General features: G+C 56.9%; 1 long non-coding RNA gene across 2 annotated transcripts; it reads right to left on the bottom strand.

Moving 5' to 3' along the window:
• Positions 1-253: 253 nt before the first annotated feature.
• LOC133056288 (uncharacterized) lies at positions 254-20,204 on the bottom strand. Of its 2 annotated transcripts, none has more exons than XR_009692782.1 (4): positions 19,943-20,204; positions 11,957-12,222; positions 11,665-11,747; positions 254-2,857 (listed from the first exon to the last, which is right to left on the bottom strand). It is a non-coding gene; the product is annotated as an uncharacterized LOC133056288 (long non-coding RNA). The 2 variants fall into 2 exon arrangements; XR_009692783.1 differs by having other exon boundaries at positions 12,018-12,222.
• Between the last annotated feature and the right edge of the window lie 761 nt (positions 20,205-20,965).

The raw sequence follows: 20,965 nt of genomic DNA, 5'->3' as shown, positions 1-20,965 counted from the left end.
CCCTTCCATCACGACACCAGGACCCACTCCCTCCGTGAGGCCCCCAGGGTCTGGGGGCTCCAGGGGCTCTGACGACGAGGGGTGTGATGATCCCCAAACAAGCCCTTCATGCTGGGACCCTGGGCAGTGGCCCCCTGCCGCTGCACTTGGGGTTAGAAAGGTAGGCCGTGGTCAGGATTCAGGCTGTCCCTTGGTAACTCTGTCCCTTGGCTCCTGCATTAGTGGCTAGAATGAATCACCCAAACACAGAGGCTTTAAGCAATACACATTTATTCTTACAGGTCAGGGTGCAAAAGTACAAAATGAGTCCTACAGGCTAAATTCAAGGTATCTCAGGGCCGAGATCCTCCCGGGGGTCTTTTCCATCCTCTGTTGTTTGTCGCTAAGTCGTGTATGACTCTTTGCAACCCCGTGAGCTGCAGTAGGACAGGCCCCCCCGTCCTTCACCATCTCTTGCAGTTTGCTCAAATTAATGGCCATTGAGCCGGTGATGCTATCTCACCATCTCATCCTCTGCCACCCCGTTCTCCTTCTGCCCTCAAATTTTCCCAGCATCAGGGTCTTTTCCCATCAGGTGGCCAAAGGACTGGAGCTTCAGCTTCAGCATCAGTCCCTTCAATGAATATTCAGGCTTGGTTTCCTTTAGGATGGACTAGCTTGATCTCTGTGAAGTCCAAGGGACTCTCAAGAGTTTTCTCCAGCACCACAGTTCAAAAGTATCTATTCTTTGGTGCTCAGCCTTCTTTATGGTCCAACTCTCACATCTGTATATGACTACTGGAAAAACCATGGCGTTGACTACATGGATCTTTGTCAGCAAAGTGATGTCTCTGCTTTTTAATACACTGTCTAGGTTTGTTATAGCTTTCCTTTCACGGAGCAAGCGTCTTTTAATTTCATGGCTTCAGTCACTGGCCACAGTGATTTTGGAGCTCCCTGCCCCCCGCCAAAAAAATCTTTTACTTTTTCCCCTTCTATTTGCCATGAAGTGATGGGACTGGATGCCATGATCTTAGATTTTTGAATATTAAGTTTTAAGCCAGCTTTTTCACTCTCTTTGTTCATCCTCATGAAGAGGCTGTTTAGTTTCTCTACATTTTCTGCCATTAAAGAGGTATCATCTGCATATCTGAGGTTATTGATATTTCTCCCATTAATCTTAATTCTAGCTTGTGATTCATTCAGCCCAGAACTTCACATGATGTACCCTGCATATAAGTTAAATAAGCAGGGTGACAATATACAGCCTTGACGTACTACTTTCCCATTTGGAGCCAGTCCATTGTGCCATGTCCAGTTCTAACTGTTGCTTCTTGACCTGCATACAGGTTTCTCAGAAGGCAGGTAAGATGGCCCAGTACTCCCATCTCTTTAAGAATTTTCTACAGTTTGTTGTGACCCACACAGTCAAAGGCTTTAGTGTAGTTAATGAAGTAGAAGTATTAAGTGATGTCCAAGGCTGTATTTTGGAATTCCCTTGCTTTCTCTATGATCCAATGGATGTTGGCAATTTGACCTCTGGTTCCTCTGCCTTTTCTAAATCCAGCTTGTACATCTGGAAGTTCTCGGTTCACATGCTGCCGAAGGCTAGCTAGAAGCCGTAGGAAGCATTACTATGAACAAAGCTAGTGGAGGTGACAGAATTCCAGCTGAGCTATTTAAAATCCTCACAGAGGATGCTTTTAAAATGCTGCATTCAAGAAGTGGAAGTCGCTCAGTCGCGTCTGACTCTTTGCGACCCCATGGACCCCATGGAATTCTCTAGGCCAGAATAGTAGAGTGGGTAGCCTTTCTCTTCTCCAGGGGATCTTCCCAACCCAGGGATCAAACCCAGGTCTCCCGCATTGCAGGCAGGTTCTTTACCAGCTGAGCTGCAAGGGAAGACCATATTGCTGCATTCAATATGTCAGCAAATTTGAAAAACTCAGCAGTGGCCACAGGACTGGAAATGGTCAGTTTTCATTGGATTGATCAGTGTCAGTGTCCAATCCCAAAGAAGGTCAATGCCAAAGACTATTCAAACTATCATACAGTTGCACACATGCTAGGGATGCTATGCTCAGAATCCTTCAAGCCAGGCTTCAGCAATCGTGAACCGTGACCCGAGAACTTCCAGCATCTAGATGAGCCCAGTCCTCGGCTCAACTCTTCCCCTCCGCTTCAAAGCCGCAGCAGCTTCTAACCTCTCTCCTTTCCCCTTTGACCTCTGCCCCCGTCTCACCCCTCAAGGAGGCTCCAAGTCCATCAGGGCTGCCACTGCCCACTTCAGAGGTGTCAGCTACAAACTAGCACTTGCCAAGGGCACCTGCCGCCTACTTCTACAAGGATTAAACCACGTGCGGCTGCAGCTGCTGACCGTCAACACCCGATGAAAGGCGTTCAGGGTGAAGAGCAGAAATGAGGCCTCTGTGCTGGGAGCAGGGTGGGGGAACTGGCAGGATAGGTCTTCAGACAGTTAAGACGTTCTCAGGAGCTGATTTTATGAGCCCAGTTCTCGTACGTTCCCACATCTAGAAAAGCACTAAAATTCTTCGTGGTGATGATTGTTCCTTGTGCCTAGCAAAGCTGTCACAAGACTGGTAGAAATCTTCTGGAAAGATGTGTGCTTGGTCGCATGTCTTTCCCCTTAGCCGAAATCACACACATGCTGACCTTTCTCCCCCCGCCTCTTCGGGGCAGTTTCTCAGAGCTCTCTGAGGGGCTGTCTCCTGGGCTGCAGTCCTCATATTGTCCCAGTTGACAGAGGGCATGTTGACCATGAGGGACACACCAGGCTCGCCCTGCTCAGCTCAGAGGCGCCGCCTCTGCACACCGGAGGCCCCAGAGCACTGGGATGAGCGGTCCCTGCTCGTGACCCCTGGAGGAACAGAGAAGAGGGTCAGGTCAGAAGAGGGGGCTTGGCCTGGCCCTGCCCCGGCTCACTGAGCCACGCTGGGTAGCACCCGTGGTCCAGGGCTTGCTCGCTGAGGCCAAGGCTGGGGGAGGCGACTGAGGTGGGTGGGGGAGGGGGGTTGTGACTTCCTCCACAGTCGAGAAGCAGAGCCTAGAATAGCCTCGGGCTGGGGAGGAGGGGAGGGGAAGGGTGGGGACTGTGGGGCCCTGGGGGAGGAAAGGGGAGGGGACTGCTGGGACCCTGGGGGAGGCCCAGGAGTTTCTACTGAGCTGAGCTGGGTGCCTCTCCCGACTGCCCAACCCCCTGCGAGGCCCGAACGGTTGATGAGAGAGCGCAGCCTGGCCAAACCTGGGCCGGGCACACCGTCTCCTTCAACCCACAGTGCTCACCACACCCAGCAGCCGTGGGGAGGGGCAGGGTCCCCGTGTCTGACGGGAAACACAGACCCTCACACCCAGCACAAAGGTCTCAACCCAGGTTTCCAGCCGCTTTGAAATTAGAGCAGCCGTGCCCTCTGGGTCAGTGACACAGGACGCAGACAGATGAAGTCCGCATCTTTCAGAGGGTTGTCCACCGGCTGGTCAGGTCCAGGGTCCCCAGCCCGTCTGTGGCCGTGACGGGGCATCATCAGCCTCCTCCCTGCAGCTCCTGAGCAGGACGCGTGGGAGGAACTGGCCAGGTCTCCAGGGCCTCTGGCGGCACACACGGGAGCATCACCCACCAGCCCCCACGGGCCAGGCTGCTCCAACACACTGCTGGGCAGGAGCCTTTGAGAGGCTTCGAGGGGTCGCACCCCCCCCTGGGGTGGCCAGGGATCCCCTGCTTCTGTGAGGCCACCTAGAGGGATTGCACATGGGTCTCGGGGACACAAATGCAGTGATGTGACAAAGGGTAGTGGGTTCCGGCAGAGCCTGTCTTTGGACCCGTTTTTCTGAAAAGTCAGTGGGTCACCTGGGATCACAGCAAAGCTAATCCTGTTTGGCCAGGAGTCTCCCAGTGATGGCCTCCCCCAGAACATCCAGCCCAGTGGGGGCTCCGCTGAGGAGACTTCCCTCCTGGATTTCCCACACATTCCCAGCTCATGCCCGTGTCTTGGCAAGTCCATGATCTGGTAAAATTAATTTGTGTTGGAGCGTAGTTGATTCGCAGTGCTGAGTTTGTTTCTGCTGTACCGCAAAGTGAATCAGTTACGCATACACGTGCATCCAGCTCTTTTTAAGATTCTGTTTTCATATAGCTCATTACAGAGTATCAGGTAGAGTTTCCTGTGCTATGCAGTAGGTCCTTATTCAGTTCAATCACTCAGTCATGTCTGACTCTTTGCGACCCCATGAATCGCAGCACACCAGGCCTCCCTGTCCATCACCAACTCCCGGAGTTTACGCAAACTCGTGTCCATTGAGTCGGTGATGCCATCCAACCATCTCATCCTCTGTCATCCCTTTTTCCTCCCACCTTCAATCTTTCCCAGCATCCACTAGAGAAGGGAATTGCAAACCACTTCAGTATTCTTGCCTTGAGAACCCCATGAACAGTATAGAAAGTACTTATTAGTTATCTATTTTATATATAGCAGTGCGCACGTCAGCTCCGGTCTCACAATTTATCACTGCCACCCCCCCGCCACTTGGTAGCCATAAGTTTGTTTTCTACATCTGCGACTCTATTTCTGTTTTGTAAACAAGTTCATTTATACCACTTTTTTAGATTCTGCACATAAGTGGCAAACCCACAGCAAACATGCTCAATGGTGAAAAACTGAAAGCATTTCCTGTAAGATCAGAAACAAGACAAGGATGTCCACTCACTCCATTTTTACTCAACACAGCTCTGAAAGTCCTAGCCATGGCAATCAGAGAAGAGAAGGAAATAAAAGGAATCCAAGTTGGAAAAGAAGAAGTAAAATTGTCACTGTTTGCAGATGAGATGACACTTATACACAGAAAATCCTAGAGACGCTATCAGAAAACTATTAGAGCTCATCAATGAATTTGTTGCAGGATACAAAGTTAATATACAGAAATCTCCTGCATTCCTATACACTGACAATGAAAGATCTGAAAGAGAAATTAAGGAAACCAGCCATTTACCATTGCATCAAAAAGAATAATACCCAGGATTAAGTCTACCTAAGGAGGCAAAAGACCTGTACTCAAAAACTATAAAATACTGATGAAAGAAATCAAAGATGACATAGATAAAGAGAGGTACCATGCTCTTGGATTAGAAGAATCAATAGTGTAATGATGACTACACTACTCAAAGCAATCTATAGATTCAGTACAACCCCTATCAAATTCCCAATGGCATTTTTCACAGAATTAGAATTGAAACAAAAAATTTTATAAATTGCAGGGAAACAAGAAAGACCCTAAAGAGCCGAAGCAATCTTGAGAAAGAAAAATGGAACTGGAAGAGTCAGTCTCCCTGAGTTCAGACTGTGTATACAAAGCTGGTATGATTTTTAACAGCAGGGGGGTGGGTGGGGTGGGCTTCCCTGGTGGCTCAGCTGGGAAAGAATCTGCCTTCATTGCAGGAGACCTGGGTTCAATCCCTAGGCTGGGAAGATTCCCTTGGAGAAGGGAAAGGCTACCCACTCCAGTATTCTTGGGCTTCCCTGGTGGCTCAGTTGGTAAAGAATCCGCCTGCAATGCGGAAGACCTGGGTTCAATCCCTGGGTTGGGAAGATCCCTTGGAGGAGGGAAAGGCTACCCACTCCAGTATTCTGGCCTGGAGAATTCCAAGGACTGTATATATAGTCCATGGGGTCCCAAAGAGTCGGACACGACTGGGTGACTTCCAATCCTGGAAACATCCCAGTGTGGATAATGAACTTGGGGTGTCCGAGCTCAGGTCAACCATTTGCTGAATGACTGACTGACACTCCTTCTCAGGGGTTAAAATGTGGGGCCCAAGACCAGGACCAGGCCCCGGGTCAGCCGGGCAGACCCTGTGCAGCCCCATCGACAGCTCACCTGGGGCCACATTCAGGTGGCCACCGTGGGGTTTCCGGCCCCCATGGGCCTCGACTGGAGCCCCTGGAGCGAGCCCACCCCATCCCAGCCCGTGAGAGGCCTGGGTGCCCGCTCAGTGACAGATCTGCCTGTGTGGGAACCTGCTCTTGTCCCCAGGGATCCTGGCAGGGCTCAGGGAGAATCTCAGGGCGGCTGCAGATCAGGGCCAGGGGGCAGGGCTGGGCCCATCAGAGGCCCGGTGCCCACTCCCGGGAAAGCGCAGCTGATGGTCAGCAAGACCCACCAGGGCACCGACACATACTTCCACACAGGCCGGCCCCTCATGGTGACACTCTTTTCCTGAGGCCACATCACACCCCCCAGGTCCCTGCTGCTCCCCAGCTCCTGGCCTGGGGACCTCTTTCCTCCCAGGGACATCAGGGCTGGTGTCCACTGAGCACCCCTGTGCCCGGGACTGTGCTGGCCACCAGCCCCTGCACCCCCTCTCGGGTCTCACCAGGAGGGGCAACTCCTGCCTGCCCAGTGCCCAGCCTCCTAGGGACACGTCGGGGGAGGAGGGAGAACCTGGGCCAGACCCCCGGTGGGCTCCCTGAGGACAGAAAGGCTGCCGTGGGCTGGCCGAGAGCGGCTCTCTGAGGGGAGGTGGGACCCCAGACCTCACCTCTGCTCACAGAGACTCCAGCCCAGCACTAGTGTGGACCAGGGCAAGTGGGTGAGACCCGGGGGGAGCAGGATGAGTGGGTGAGGCCCGGGGGGACCAGGATGAGTGGGTGAGGCCCAGGGGGACCAGGATGAGTGGGTGAGACCTGGGGGGACCAGGGCGGGTGGGTGAGGCCCGGGGGGAGCAGGCTGAGTGGTTGAGGCCCGGGGGGACCAGGATGAGTGGGTGAGGCCCGGGGGGACCAGGGCCCAGAGCAAAGGCCCCGCTCAGCAGGGCATTCCTGAGGGGACACTGTGTGCAGGGACCTCGGCAACAGCAAGGCAGCCCTGTTGGGGGCTCCCGACCAGGGAGAGGGGCCAGGGGACAGCTGGCGGGGGCCGAGTGGTGCCCTGGAGAAACGGCCGGGGGGGCGGCCGGGCGCCCCACCAGTCTTCACGAGGGGCCACAGCTGAGCCTGGAGGCAGCCAGGGCCTGGGACAGCCCTGATTCAGGGTTGGGGGCTGGGGGCCAGCGTGCCCTCTGTGCAGCTGGGCTGGTGTCAGTGGAACCTCGCTCCCTGGGGGCCCGGGAGGAACGGTCAGGTGGAAAATGGACGTTTGCGGGTCTCAGGGGTTGACAGTTGTCGCCAGTGGCGTTGGGCTGTTTGGGCCCAGCAGCCTCAGGCCAGCACCCCCGAGGTTCCCCGCGGGCCCCGCACCCTCACCCCCATGCAGCTGGCCTGGCGAAACCAAGAGGCCCTGACACCCGAAATAGCCAGGAAACCCCGACCGACCAGCCCAGCCCTGGCAGCAGCTGTCTCCCTCTCCCCAGGGTGGGGGGAGGGGTGGCTCCAGTTCTGGAAGCTTCCACCAGCCCAGCTGGAGAAGGGTCCGCATCCCAGCACCCAGGCCACCCAGGCCCCTGTGTCCAGGCCTGGCCGTCCCAGTCCGTCGGCCGTCAGAAGCGGCATCTTCTGTCCCAGGAGCCTGTGTCTGGGATCCTGGAGGTCGTGACCCCTCTGGGGGCCCCAGGAGCCCCTCTAAGTGCCAGGCTCAGAGCTGAGGCTGCGGCAGGACACAGAGGAGCCCAGGCTGGCCGGAGGCACCACGGGCCACACCTCCCCTGCCGCCCCTCACTGGGGACTCTTTGCGGGGAGAGACTGAGCCAAGTGTGAGGAGGGGGAGAGAAACGGGGACCCTGGGAGCCCTGGTGCGTCTGGAGCCACAACGCAGTGACTCGAAGCACTGCTGTTCCCCATGAGGCCTCACAGGGTCCTTCTCCAGGGGACAGGACCTCAGATTGGCCAGTCACTCATCCACCCATCTGTCCACCCATCCATCCAACCATCAGCCTTCCCTCCATCCATCCGAAGGCCTCCCTAAGGCCTCCCTGGGGGCCCGGCCTGCGTGCGGCTCTCAGCTGCTCACCCCAGGCCAGTCAGGACCGGCACAGTCAAGGCCAAAGTCAGACCTGGAAGGTGCCTGCTTCACCACAGGAGGAGGGGGGCTGCGCACACAGGGCGCCCCCTGCCCTGCCCCGCACCGTGCTCGGCCGAGATGCTGAGGGCAAAGCGGGGGGCAGGAGGTGGGACAGACAGGCCAGCATGGGGAGACCAGCTGCTCCCCTGGCTGCGTGTGAGCAGACTGCCCACCCCACCCCCAGTTACAGGCCTCCCTGGTGCCCCCTCCCCTCCTCGCCTCCCCGTCCGGCTCCAATCAGAGAGGTCCCGGGACATTTCAGGGCTCTGTCCTGACGGGAGTAAATGGTGGGGAACGAGTACCCAGCACGGTCTCCTGAGTCCACCCCCAAACACACACACAGAAAAATCCCTCCACTGGGTGGGACTTCACCAGCTCATTCTCAGGGGAGCTGCCAGGGGGTCCCCCAGCACCAGGAAGCCAGGGGCCAGGCCTGCAAGTCCACAGCCATAACACCACGTCAGCTGACACAGGGAGGCACAGTGTCCGGCTGACAGGTGCCCCCACCCGCGAGCCTGGAGAGTGTGGCCCTCGCCCGCTCCAGCCGCGGTTGGCCAGCTCATCAACCACTGTCCACTCCCACCGCCCTGCCCTCCCCTGTGGGCCCAGCTCAGGTCCTGGGGGTGAAGCTAAGTCAGGGAGCCCCGCCCCTGCCCAGCCCGGAGCCGACGGCGCCGTCAAGTAATGCTCCTTCCCTCCGTCAGGAAACATTAGTGGGGAAGATGAGAGCCAAGGGATTCTGGGGTCCTCGGGGATCAGATCAGGGGGTCTGGGAGCAGCAACAGCTTCAGGCACCCCAAAACAGGGCCCGGGAGCTGGACTCCCAGGATGAGGGGCAGAGGGAAGGAGGGCCTCCTGGGGGGTTGGCATGAGCGAAGGCAAACAGAGGTGGGAGCTGAGCACCCCTCGGCTGGCACACACAGGCCCCCACCGCAGCACCCTTCCCCCTCGGAGACCCCAGGCTCCCGTCTCCCACGCCGCTGGCCTGCCATCCTGCTCAGCACCCAGAAATCCTGCGTTCGGTGCCATGTGGCCGGGCCCTGTCCTGGGGAGGAAGGAGACTCAGACAGAGACAGGATGCCAGGGCAGAGAGGGACAAGCAGAGGGTGCTGGGAGGGGGCCCAAGGAGGCCGTGGAGGGCAGGGGCAGGGGTTCTCCAGGGTGGACAGCTCTGTGCTGTACACGGAGAGCACAGAGGCCCCAGGTGTCCCAGGCCTGGGAACCCAGCAGAGGGGCAGGGATGGGGCTCAAAGGACCCGAAGGCCAAGCCCTGACCAGACCTGTGGGTCCAGAAGGCAGCTGTGCCCTGAGGCTACTGAGCGGCCCCGTCCCAAACCATCTCTGAAATGTGGGACACACGCTCCCGGGCAGAGCCACTCATGCCTTCCGGGAGGCTCCCAGTGGGCTCATCACTCCAACTCACAGGGAGGGAAACCGAGGCCCAGATGACGAACATCCCGGCAAGCGGGTCAGAGCCAGCCCCTGGGGTCCCCCCTCCCGGCCTGGGGCCTCCCCTCTGCGGGGTGGGAAACCGAGGCCACACAGGGGATCCATGAGGGCTGCCCTCTGCCAGACCCTGGACACCACGTGGGTGACCCCCGTCTCCATCATCCCAGCCCTGGGGGGCAGAGGGGAGGCCCAAGGGTGGACCCCCTGGCCACCCACTACCCCACCGCTGGGAGGAGCCAGGAGCTGGTGGCCAAGGGCCTGGAGGAGCCCAGACCCCAGAGTGGCAGAGGGATCTCCCCACCCACAGCCTTTCTCAGCCTTGACCTGGGGCCACTTGCCTTCTTGTGTAAGTTCAGTTCCCTCACTCCTTCTGTGCCAGGGGCGGGGGCGCGGTTAGCGAGTCTCCCCACAGCGGGGCTTGGGGATTAAAGGAGACGATGCCTGTGACATGCTTGGACCCCAGTGACCCTCACCCAGGCCAGGCACTCTGTCCCCTCCTGGGCTCCTCGTCCAGGGCCGGCCTCTGTCGTGCTGTGTGGCCCTGGGCAAAACGCTTCCGCTCTATGGGCCTCAGCCGTCCCCTCTGCTCCGGGAGAAGCGGGCGGGGGCACTTGCAGGCCAGAAGCAGCAGGAAGACTGTTAGATTCCTGGATCACGGAGCTGGGCGGCCAGGCCCTGGGCCTGCAGGGGCAGTGAGCCCGGGGGTGGGAGCAGGGAGGGGAGCGGGCGGGATGGGGGCCCTGCCTGCAGCTGGCCGCCCCTGGGAATCCCCAGGCTAAAGTTAACCCCACACTGGCTGAAACCAGAACGCCGGGTGTCAGCAGGGCGCCATAAGAGGAAGAGAAACCGTGCCGCGGTCAGCGGGGCGTGGGACGGCGGACAAACAGGGCCAGGTGCGGCCCGCACCGCGGGACGGGCCAGTTTCAGGGCTGACGTCAGATGTTTGTGCAGCTCGCAGGTGGGGGGGCGCAGAGCCCCGCCCCCCCCACCTCTGCCCAGCCCTGGCCTGGGCCTGATGCCGCCCCCTAGCTGCCTCCTCAACATCCTTGCCATCTTGGGTCCTGGGATCCTGGAGGGCCAGACCCCAGGGGAATCTCAGAACTGGCCGGCGGTGGCCCCCGCGGTCAGCAGCGCCCCAGGGAGGGGACGGCACGGTCACCGAGCCAGTCAGCACAGCCAGGAGGGGCTCCGGCCCCGGCATCCCAGGCCCGCGCACTCCTGGCCTCAGAGTGAGCCATGGGCGGGCGAGGGGGTGAGCAGAGGCCTCCCTACTGCCTGTGACTCCGAGGGGCCCCAGGGAGACGCAGTCCAGCCCTTCAGCAGGAAATGTATCCCCTTGTCCATGGCCTGGGGACGCACTCCCTGCTGGCCCAGCAGCCCTGTTCCTGGAGCTCCTCACCAGCCCAGGACACGGGGACAACGCGGTGCCCAGCCCTGGGTCCCCACCAGCAATACGTCCACACAGCCTGATGTCCACAGCCCCAAAGGGCCTCGGAGACGTGCCGTGGGTGGATTCTGCTGTAGGGGACGGGGACAAGGACGGGACGGGAGGCAGTCTTGTCTGAGCCCACCTTTGTGAAAAGGCCACGACTGTTACAGAGAAAAGGCTGGAAGCATGCACATTGAGTTCTCCCTAGTAGCAAGATCAGGTGTTTATTTTCTTCTTTATGCTCCCCTGTACCTTCTCGTTTCTCAAAGAACGTGACACTTTCATCATCAGATAACAAAGCAGTGAACTGATCTACAATGAACGACCCTCTAAAAATGGTGTGGTAGAAGGTTTGAATGGCATCGTGAAAATAATCCCCAAGAGGTCATAAGACAAGACCCGGCATGTGAGCGTGTGTCTCTGTATCTACATGCCCATCAGTGTCCACACCTCTTACCTGGGGTTACCCGGGGGGGGTGGACACACCAGGAATGGTGGTTTTCACTTGGCACTTGACACTTTTCTGATTTTTTCCTACAATGATGATATGTTTACTGGGTAATTATAAAAAACACATGTTTTTAAGTGGTTTTTTTTTTTTCACTTGTGTTATTTCAGTTCACTTAACATTCAACAAATATTTATTGCCTACCTGCTACATCCTCGACAGGCCTGGTGCAGGGCTTGGGACTGACCACATTCATGATAAGAGGGAGAATTGTCTCTCTTGATCGGTGGTCCAGGGTGGTGGGGGTGGTTATTTGGAAAGAAGTCATTACAACGCTTAGATGGAGTCTTACCTCTAAGTCCTAGGTCATGTCTAAATCCACGAAACTCTCTCACAATTCCAGCTCCACACTCAGGCAGAAAGGCTACTGAGCCCCTAGGAACAGACAGAAGGTATTGCAGGGGTGCTGAATACCTACCAGCATGCAGCGAGCAAAGAGGATGGAGAAAAGCAACCCCTTTTAATACAGCTAAAAACATAAGAGTGAGCGACTGCAAACAAAAAGTGTAAGCAATTTCTGTAAAGAGTTAAAAAGAGAGAAAAAAAAAAAAAAAAAAACCTTCCCACAAATAAACTAGACTGACCTGGGACAAAGTCCAGGATTGGCAGAACTTAAGAAGGAAAGAGGTACTTTTTGAAACAGACCAGAATAAACTTCAAGAGTGTTTAACCAGTTCTTCGGACAGGAAGAATTACGTGGCAGATGAACGCACAGTCCGTGTAGGTGGGAAGACCTGGGCTGACAAACTTCTCTACCGCGGAGGTGCCAAGGTATCTCAGCAATTCTCTCTCTCTCTGGGTCTGATCTGGTCGATGTTGGCAATATTAGAGGCCACCTCACAGCTCCATCCTGAGGAATGCAGAAAAGGCTCAACAAATGAAAAAACAGGTTAGCAGTGATCATTAGAAACACACTCACATAGAGCTTGTTAATTCTAATCATAGTCACAGGAGCTGAAGGATCTTGTATAGACGTCCTTTCTTTTTCTTATACTCCTAAACACTCTATTTAGGTCCTCCACTTTAAGAGGCCTCCCTGGTGGCTCAGACAGGTAAGAACCTGCCTGCAATGTGGGAGACTCGGGTTCAATCCTTGGGTCAGGAAGATCCTCTGGAGAAGAGAATGACTACCCACTCCAGTATTCTTGCCTGGAGAATTCCATGGTCGGAGGAGCCTGGCGGGTTACAGTCCATGAAGTTATAAAGAGTCGGACACAACTGAGCAACTAATACCACACATACAAATTCACTGCCAGCTGCAGTCCTGTAAACGACATGAGCATACCTCAATTGTTCATTCTACACTTTCTCCCCAGAAAAATATGAGTATTTAACCCCATTCAGTGAGTCTGGCACTGTGACTGTGAGCCCAAATGGGCAGGAACTCAACAGCCATCTCTCCAGCCTGCCTGTCTCCTGCCTTAGCTCCCGCTCCTCAACCGTCACCACCAGGAGGTGCAGCCCCCTCCCTGGGCATCTCACCCCCAGCCCAGTGCCTGACCACTTTACGGCTCTCAGTAAAGTGTTTGAATGAGGGTGGGAAGGAAGGAAGGAAGATATGACGGGCAGGTAGATGAGTGGATGGGTTGGTGGGTGCATGGTTGTGTGGGTGGTTGGGTGGGTGAGTGGATGAGTGGATAGTTGGGTGGGTAGGTGAATGGATGGGATAGTAGGTAAATGATTGATGGATATGTAGGTGGATGGGTAGATGTGTGGTTAGATGGATGGATGGATGGACGGATGATGGATGTGAGGGGGGATGGGTCAATGACTGGATGAGCAGATGGATGGATGGATGAAGGATGTGAGGGTGGATGGGTCAATGGCTGCCTGGCTGGATGGATGGTTGATGGACATGGGGGTGGATGTGTCAATGGCTGGATGAGTGGGTGAATGGATGGAGAGATAGGTGAATGACTGGTGGATACATAGGTGGATGGGTAGGTGTGTGGTTAGATGGATGCATGACAGATGTGAGGGTGGATGGGTCAGTGGTTGGATGAGTGGATGGATGGGTAGATGAGGGATTGGACTGGGGGGCTCATGAGCAGGTTAGTAGTCAGATGGGTGAGTTGATAGTTGAGTATGTGGGTAGGTCCTAATCATGAGGAACACAGAACCTTAGCGCCTGGCCGCTCTGTGGAATGGGATGGAACCCAACACTCAGGTTCCAAACCCAGCTCTGATCCTGACTTGGTGTGACCTTGGCCACTTCCTTAGTGCCTCGAAGCCTTGTCCCCTTGCAGGCCAAGAGGACTGCAGCCCCTGCCCTGCCCACCTCACAGTCTGCTGGGAAGGACACACATGCGTGGAGATGCTTTAGAGACCTGAGAGACTGCTCAGGCACACTCAGCGCTGCGAGGACCTTCAAGGGAGCTGAGCTGACGTCCCCCAGGCTTGGATCACAGCTGCGGCGGGAAGGGCCTGAGCTTGGAGCCCAGACAGACCTGGGCTCCAGTCCTGGCTCCACCCTTTCCAAGTATGTGACCTCAGGCAGATGACTGTCCTCCTCTGGGAGGTGGACATGATGACCCCTCGGGGCTGTGGGGGGATTCAGGGGGATGGTTTGGGAAGGCACTCTGTGCAGCGCCCACCAAGGGCGCAGGGATGGATTCGGGGTCCCAAAGAAGAGGCCCCATCCCGCCTCTCGGCAGCAAGGAGCCCTGGAGACCTGGAGGTGTTCCCGGACAATAACCCAGGGGTTCGAGAAACCCTGAAGTGTGTCTGTGAAGATGTGTTTTGTGGGGGGACAGATCCAGAGCTTTGAGCAGAAAACAGGCCATGGCTTGTGGAGGCCTAACCGCATTGATCTTTTTTTAAAGATTTTTTTTTTTTTTTTGACGGGGACCATTTTTAAAGTCTTCATTGAATTTGTTACAATATTGCTCTGGTTTATGTTCTGGTGTTTTTTGGCTGCAAGGCTTGTGTGACCTTATCTCCCCAACCAGGGACTGAACCCACAGCCCCTGCGTTAGAAGGCAAAGTCTTAACCGCTGGACTGCCAGGGACGTCCCTCACCTCACTGATCTAATCCCAGACCCTCATTAAGGAAAAACAGAGATTCAAAGCTCCCCCAGGAGCACTCAGTGGGTCAGGAGAGAGTCAAGGACACAGGCACTCAGTCCAGCGTGGTACCCTCCCCGCCCGGGAGCAGGGCCACCCCCGCCCCAGTCCAGCGTGGCATCCTCCCCACCCGGGAGCAGGGCCACCCCCGCCCCAGTCCAGCATGGCACCCTCCCTGCCCGGGAGCAGGGCGCCCCTCGCCCCAGTCCAGCATGGCACTCTCCCTGCCCGGGAGCAGGGCCACCCCCGCCCCAGTCCAGCGTGGCACCCTCCCCGCCCGGGAGCGGGGCCACCCCCACCCCAGTCCAGCGTGGCACCCTCCCTGCCCAGGAGCGGGGCCACCCCCACCCCAGTCCAGCGTGGCACCCTCCCTGCCCAGGAGCGGGGCCACCCCCGCCCCAGTCCAGCATGGCACCCTCCCTGCCTGGGAGCAGGGCGCCCCTCGCCCCAGTCCAGCATGGCACCCTCCCTGCCCGGGAGCAGGGCCACCCCCGCCCCAGTCCAGCGTGGCACCCTCCCCGCCCGGGAGCGGGGCCACCCCCGCCCCAGTCCAGCATGGCACCCTCCCTGCCTGGGAGCAGGGCGCCCCCCGCCCCAGTACAGCATGGCACCCTCCCTGCCCGGGAGCAGGGCCACCCCCGCCCCAGGACGAGGGAATGGCAGGAAGACCACAGGAGACCCTGTCTGATTCAGCAGTAGGGTTGTGAGGATTTCAACTTCCTTTTTAAATCTGTCTCTCAAGGTTGTTACAAGAGGACTTTACCAGTAACTTAAAAGTTGAAAGGGACTTCCCAGGTGGCACTCGTGGTAAAGAGCCCGCCGGCTGGTTTTAGGAGACATAAGAGGTGTGGGTTCGATCCCTGGGTCAGGAAGATTCCCCTGGAGAAGGAAATGGCAACCCACTCCAGGATTCTTGCCTGGAAAGTCTGACGGACAGAGGAGCCTGGCAGGCTACAGTCCAAGGGCTCACACATAGTTGGATACGACTGAATCGACTTAGCTTCAAGTTGAGAGAGGAAGAGGCAGTGACTGGTGGCAAAACATCTCGCCCACTCTCCCAGGGGACCTGCAGCTCTCTTCGTGAGCTATGCTAACAAAAATCAACCCAACGAGAGGCCCAAACAGAGGGAAATTGAGCTTATCAAACACGAGTGTGATTTGGAGGAGATAATCCAGGAAGGGAACTGCCAAGCCCATGACAGACCTGCGTCCTGTCTCAGGGCCGTCCTGGCAGGGCCCTCCAAGACCCCCCGAACTCCAGACCCAGCTGGAGGCAACAGGATGGAGCTGAGCTACAAGGACTCTGGTGTGAGCCCCATGTCAGGGAGAATCACCTTGTTTGTTTTCTGAGTTCCTCCTAAAATAGCCTTTATGGGCCCTGGTCTTTGGCTTTAAAATAACAACTGTTAACCGTAAACAACGGGAGAAGTACAGAGAAACAAACAACAGGAGGAAAACATGCACCCCAGGTATTTCACCCAGGAGAGCCGCCCCTCATATTTTGATGAGTTGCCTTCTATTTTAATCCTATTTTAATTGTAAACTATAAAAACCACATCATAAATAAATTAAAGGTATCTGTAAAGTTTAAAAAGTAAGAATGACGGTGGTGATGCTTGCAGCATGTTGTGAACGCTCATTTCAAAATGGTAAAGTCTAGGGACTCCCCTGGTGGGCCAGTGGTTGAGACTAAGCTTCCATTGCAGGGGCCGTGGGTTTGACCCCTAGTTGGGGAACTAAGGTCCCACATGCCATATGGAGTGACCAAAAAGAATTTTTTGTAAATGGTGAGTTCTAGGTGATGTGGATTTCCCATGAATTAACTTCACAGGCTCAGAACGCAGCCAGGCCCTCAGGAACCCCAAGTTCACGGTTTCTTTACTTTTCCTTAGAGTTTTACATCTTCTGTATTTGCCCTTAAACCAACTGTGTTTCAACTTCGTCTGATTTTGAACTTTATATAGACTAAGTTAGACTGTGTTTCAGGAAACTTTGCTCAATATTCTGTAATAATCTAAATGGGGAAAGAATTTGAAAAAAAGAATAGATACTTGTATATGCATAACTGAATCACTTTGCTATACACCTGAAACTTCAGTTCAGTCACTCGGTCATGTCCGACTCTGTGACCCTGTGGACTGCAGCACGCCAGGCCTCCCTGTCCATCACCAACTCCCAGAGTTTACTCAAACTCATGTCCATCGAGTCGGTAATGCCATCCAACCATCTCATCCTCTGTCGTCCCCTTCTCCTCCCACCCTCAATCTTTCCCAGCATCAATCTTTCCCAGTCTTTTCCAATGAGTCAGCTCTCCACATGAGGTGGCCAAAGTATTGGAGCTTCAGCTTCAGCATCAGTCCTTCCAACGACTCTCCACACCTGAAACTAACACGTTGCTAACCCACTATGCTCGAATATGAAAGAAAAAAAAAAAATTTTAAGTTTAGACTGTGTGTCTTCCTTCTCTCAACACTGCGTCTGACGCCCACCCACACGGCCCAGCGCTGCTTTCACCGTGGACAGGCGGCCCCCTGCCCCAAAGCTGCGTACCCGGCCGGTCACCACTGAGCAGACCTGCCCCGCCAGAGCAGGGCCACCGACCCTGGGGGCAAGGGAGGGGCTTCTCCAGGGCCTGTCACTGCCCTTTGCTTCTATCGGTTCTGTTTTCAAAAATGGAGGCAGCTTAATACCTCCCTGATTATAAAAAGACGTACACAGGTTCTTCACAAATAAAACAGGGGAAAAGTATAAAGAAGAAAAGTTTCCAGCACAGCCTGGAGATCACGCGGGTGTACCTGGCGTGTGTCCTTCCAGGCTGGACCTCACATTCCACGCGGACATCAGAAGGATGAGAGACGGTAGGGAGATGGGGGATAGGTCGATGATAGACAGGAGACAGACAGATACGTAGACAGATGACAGATACACAGGCAGATGATGGATAGGCAGATGATGAGACATGGAGCGAGGGGAGAGACTGTGGGTAGACACTGTCCTTTGTCACTGAACCACACACCCACAGGGTGTGGTGAGCCGGCTGTCACACTCGGGAACCTGCGGCTCTCACACCAGCTGGGTCCCTCCGGCCCCAGCGTCCCACACAGCAGACGCCCCGGCCTCCGTCCCCAGGCAGGAATCCCGCCACAGACTCGGGATTGGCCCTCCCGGCAGGGACGGAAGGTCGCGCCCGTCTAAGGCCTTGAGAGCAAGTTACAGACCTACTTCCGGGAAGACAGCACACCCCCCCGCCTGCCCCTCACAGCCCAAGAGGACCCCCGGGTCCAAGGGAAGGGACCGCACGGCGTGGACAGGGGGGCCCGGACGCTGCCCCCCAACCTGTCCCACCTGACTCCTGCTCTGCTCCGAGGTGGGGGGCAGAGAGGGGCCCCGAGGCCTCTTCCCAGGTCCTAGGAGCACCCGCCGGGCCTGAACCAGGCCGAAGCCCCCTCCTCCAGGTGTCCCCGACCACTCCCCTCCACCTCTGGTTGCTCTGTCTCCTGGCAACAGGGAGCCCCGGTGAGGCTGTGACCTCGGCCCCCGGCTGCTCTGGGAGTGTGTGTGTGGGGTGTTGCTGGGGAGGCCATGAGTGCTGGGGGTCGGGGGCTGTGAAGGCACCCCGAGGTCAGCGGGCTGTGGGCCGGGCTCTGTGCGGTCCCCAGGGTCAGGGCCGAAGGGAGGGGTTCTGGCCCCTCTGGCTCCTCAGCTTCTGAGGCCGGGGACCCCAGTCTGGCCTTCATGGGGAGGGGTGCTTGGAGGGGAGACCCCCAGCCCCAGGACCTCCAGGAGCAGGACCTGGCCCCCACCCCCCAGTCCCTGATCTCAGAGTCTGGGCTCGGCAGGTCCTCCGGGGGTCCTGGCTACTCTGTCTGGCTGACTCGGAAGTCAGTCGGGGGGCTGGGGGTTACCGAGGAACCAGGAAGGGGGTCTTAGAAATCGGGGCCCACCCACCCAGCTTTCACAGGAGAAACGGAGGCCCACAGGGTGCAAGCGACTCGCCGGGGTCACACTGTGAGCCCAGCTGCTGGACTCAAGGCCCAGGGCTGTGCCCCACCCATCATGGTCACACGTCCTTGGCCCTGAGAGCCCCCTCAACTCGGACAGGGTCAAGCCCCCTGACCTGCACCCCCCAAGACTCAGGCTTGGCCATTCTAAGCTGAGGAGCCCTCGGGCTCTGCAGTCAAGGCCACAGGGCCCAGAGCCCCCTGTGCAGGCCTCTGGCCAGGCTCCTGTCTGGCCAGTGGGCCAGGCCTGGCTGGGTTCCTGCAGGGCTCGCTCCCGTCTTCCTCATCTGGGCCTGTGGGGTCCCACCGGCAGCCCCAGTGTGGCAGTCCTGTTGCTGGGGCTCCGGCCCCCCGAGCAGGCAGCTCCCACGGGGGCCACAGGCATGGCGTCCAGTGTTCACCCACCACGAAGGTGAGGGTGTGCGATGCCAGAGAAGAGGGGCCTGCCAGGCCTCCGGGAGCACAGTGAGCCCCCCGAGACCAAGGTCCCTTCTCACAGGCCAGGCCGCAGCCCGGCTCCCCCCAGCCTGGCGGCCTCGGTCCACGCGTAGGGCCTAGAGCTGGGCCTGTCGGGAGCTGACCCGAGGGCAAGGTGGCTGAGCTCAGCAGCCCGGCCAGGCAGTCACTATGTACCACATTTGGGGGGGTCACCCACACAGGGGAGCCACGACCCTCACCTGACGGTACTCGTGGGCCACGTGGAGGTGTCCCGGCTGCATTCCTGACCACGTACCCGTGTCCCCGCACCGTGCCCACCCCCACGTATGCACACACATATGCGTACACGCTCACATACGTGCACACACATAGGCCCCAGGGGACACCGCCCTCTAGCTGCCACTGTGATCACAAAGGTTGCAGGCACGTCTGTAAAGACCCGGAGTCTGGAAGACCGCTCTCTCCTTTCACAGGGTGGGGGGTGTGACCTGGCCAAGGTCACAGAGCAGGTAAGCAACGCGGCCCTGACCCCTGACCCCGCGTGCGTGCATGCTAAGTCGATTCAGTCATGTCCGATTCCTTGCCACCCAGGGACTGTAGCCCACCAGGGTCCTTGTCCTTGGGGATTCTCCAAGCAAGAATACTTAGGTGGGTTGCCATGCTCTCCTCCAGGGGATCTTCCCGACCCAAGGATCGAACCTGCACCTCTTATGCCTCCTGAATGGGCAGGCGGCTTCTTTACCACCAGGGAAGCCCCCCCTGGCCCAGATTCCAGCTCATTCCAGCTCCCAAGGCCCTGCCAGAGCCCAGAGGCTGGGCCTTCTGGGACAGAAAATCTAGGGGTCCTGTGCCCCCTCCATCCCCACACACGGTGCGTGGCCCCCCCAGGAGGGAGGAGTCACATGTGGAGAGGAATCTCAGGACCAGAGAGTCCCCAAGCCCAGTCTCCTCTGTGCTGATGGGATGGGGTGTCAGGAGGGGAGGGGGCTGGGTTCACAGAAACCCCGAAACGCCAAGATGACGGACACAGACAGGGCACACCTGCCACACGAAGCAAGACACGCTAACCTGTGTCCACTCGCTCAGATCCTCTCCGGAGGGAAGGAAAACCGGTCACACTAGGTCCCCTTGTCCCCCTGGCCCAGGTCTCTCTCTCCCCAGAAGAAGCAAGCACCATCCACTCCACACACATAGTCCCTGATCAGACTCGAAGCCCAGCTCTGCTCTGGGCCCTGGGGACACCGCAGGGGCCTCAGAGACCAAGACCTGCAGCAAAGTCCCAGGAGGTGAAGCAGGCAGACAAGCAACACATCACATTCTAACCGGAGGTGTGACGAGCTCTTTAGGAAAGGAAGCGGTTGGGGTGACAACTGCTGGTTTAAACTAAGATCATGGCATCCGGTGCCCTCACTTCATAGCAAATAGAAGGGGGAAAAGTGGAAACAGTGGCAGATTTTATTTTCTTGGGACAAAATCACTGTGGACAGTTACTGCAGCCAGGAAATTAAAAGATGTTTGCTCTTTGGAAGGAAAGCTATGACAAACCTAGAAGTGTATTAAAAAGCAGAACCAATGAAGGTCCATCTAATCAAAGCTATTGGTTTTCCAATAGTCATGTACAGATATGAGAGTTGGGATATAAAGAAAGCTGAGCACTGAAAAATTGATGCTCTCCAACTGTGGTGCTGGAGAAGACTCTGGAGAGTCCTTTGGACAGGAAGGAGATCAAACCAGTCCATCCTAAAGGAGATCAGTCCTGGGTGTTCATTGGAAGGGCTGATGCTGAAGCTCCAATACTTTGGCCCCCTGATGCAGAGAGCTGACTCATTTGAAAAGACCCTGATACTGGGAAAGATTGAGAGCAGGAGAAGTGGGCAGCCCGGATGAGATGGCTGGATGGCATCATTGACTCAACAGACATGAGTTTGAGCAAACTCCAGGAGACAGTGAAGGACAGGGAAACCTGGCGAGCTGCAGTCCATGGGGTCGCAAAGATTGGCCACAACTGAGCGACTAAACAACAACAAGAGAGGCGACCCCCGAATGAAGGAAGGGAACCCCAGCAAGGGCCTGGGGAGGAGCAGTCCTGGC

This window comes from Dama dama, chromosome 5 (assembly GCF_033118175.1).
Source record: "Dama dama isolate Ldn47 chromosome 5, ASM3311817v1, whole genome shotgun sequence".
Taxonomy (NCBI): Eukaryota; Metazoa; Chordata; class Mammalia; order Artiodactyla; family Cervidae; genus Dama; species Dama dama.
This window is presented reverse-complemented; position numbering and strand designations above follow the sequence as displayed.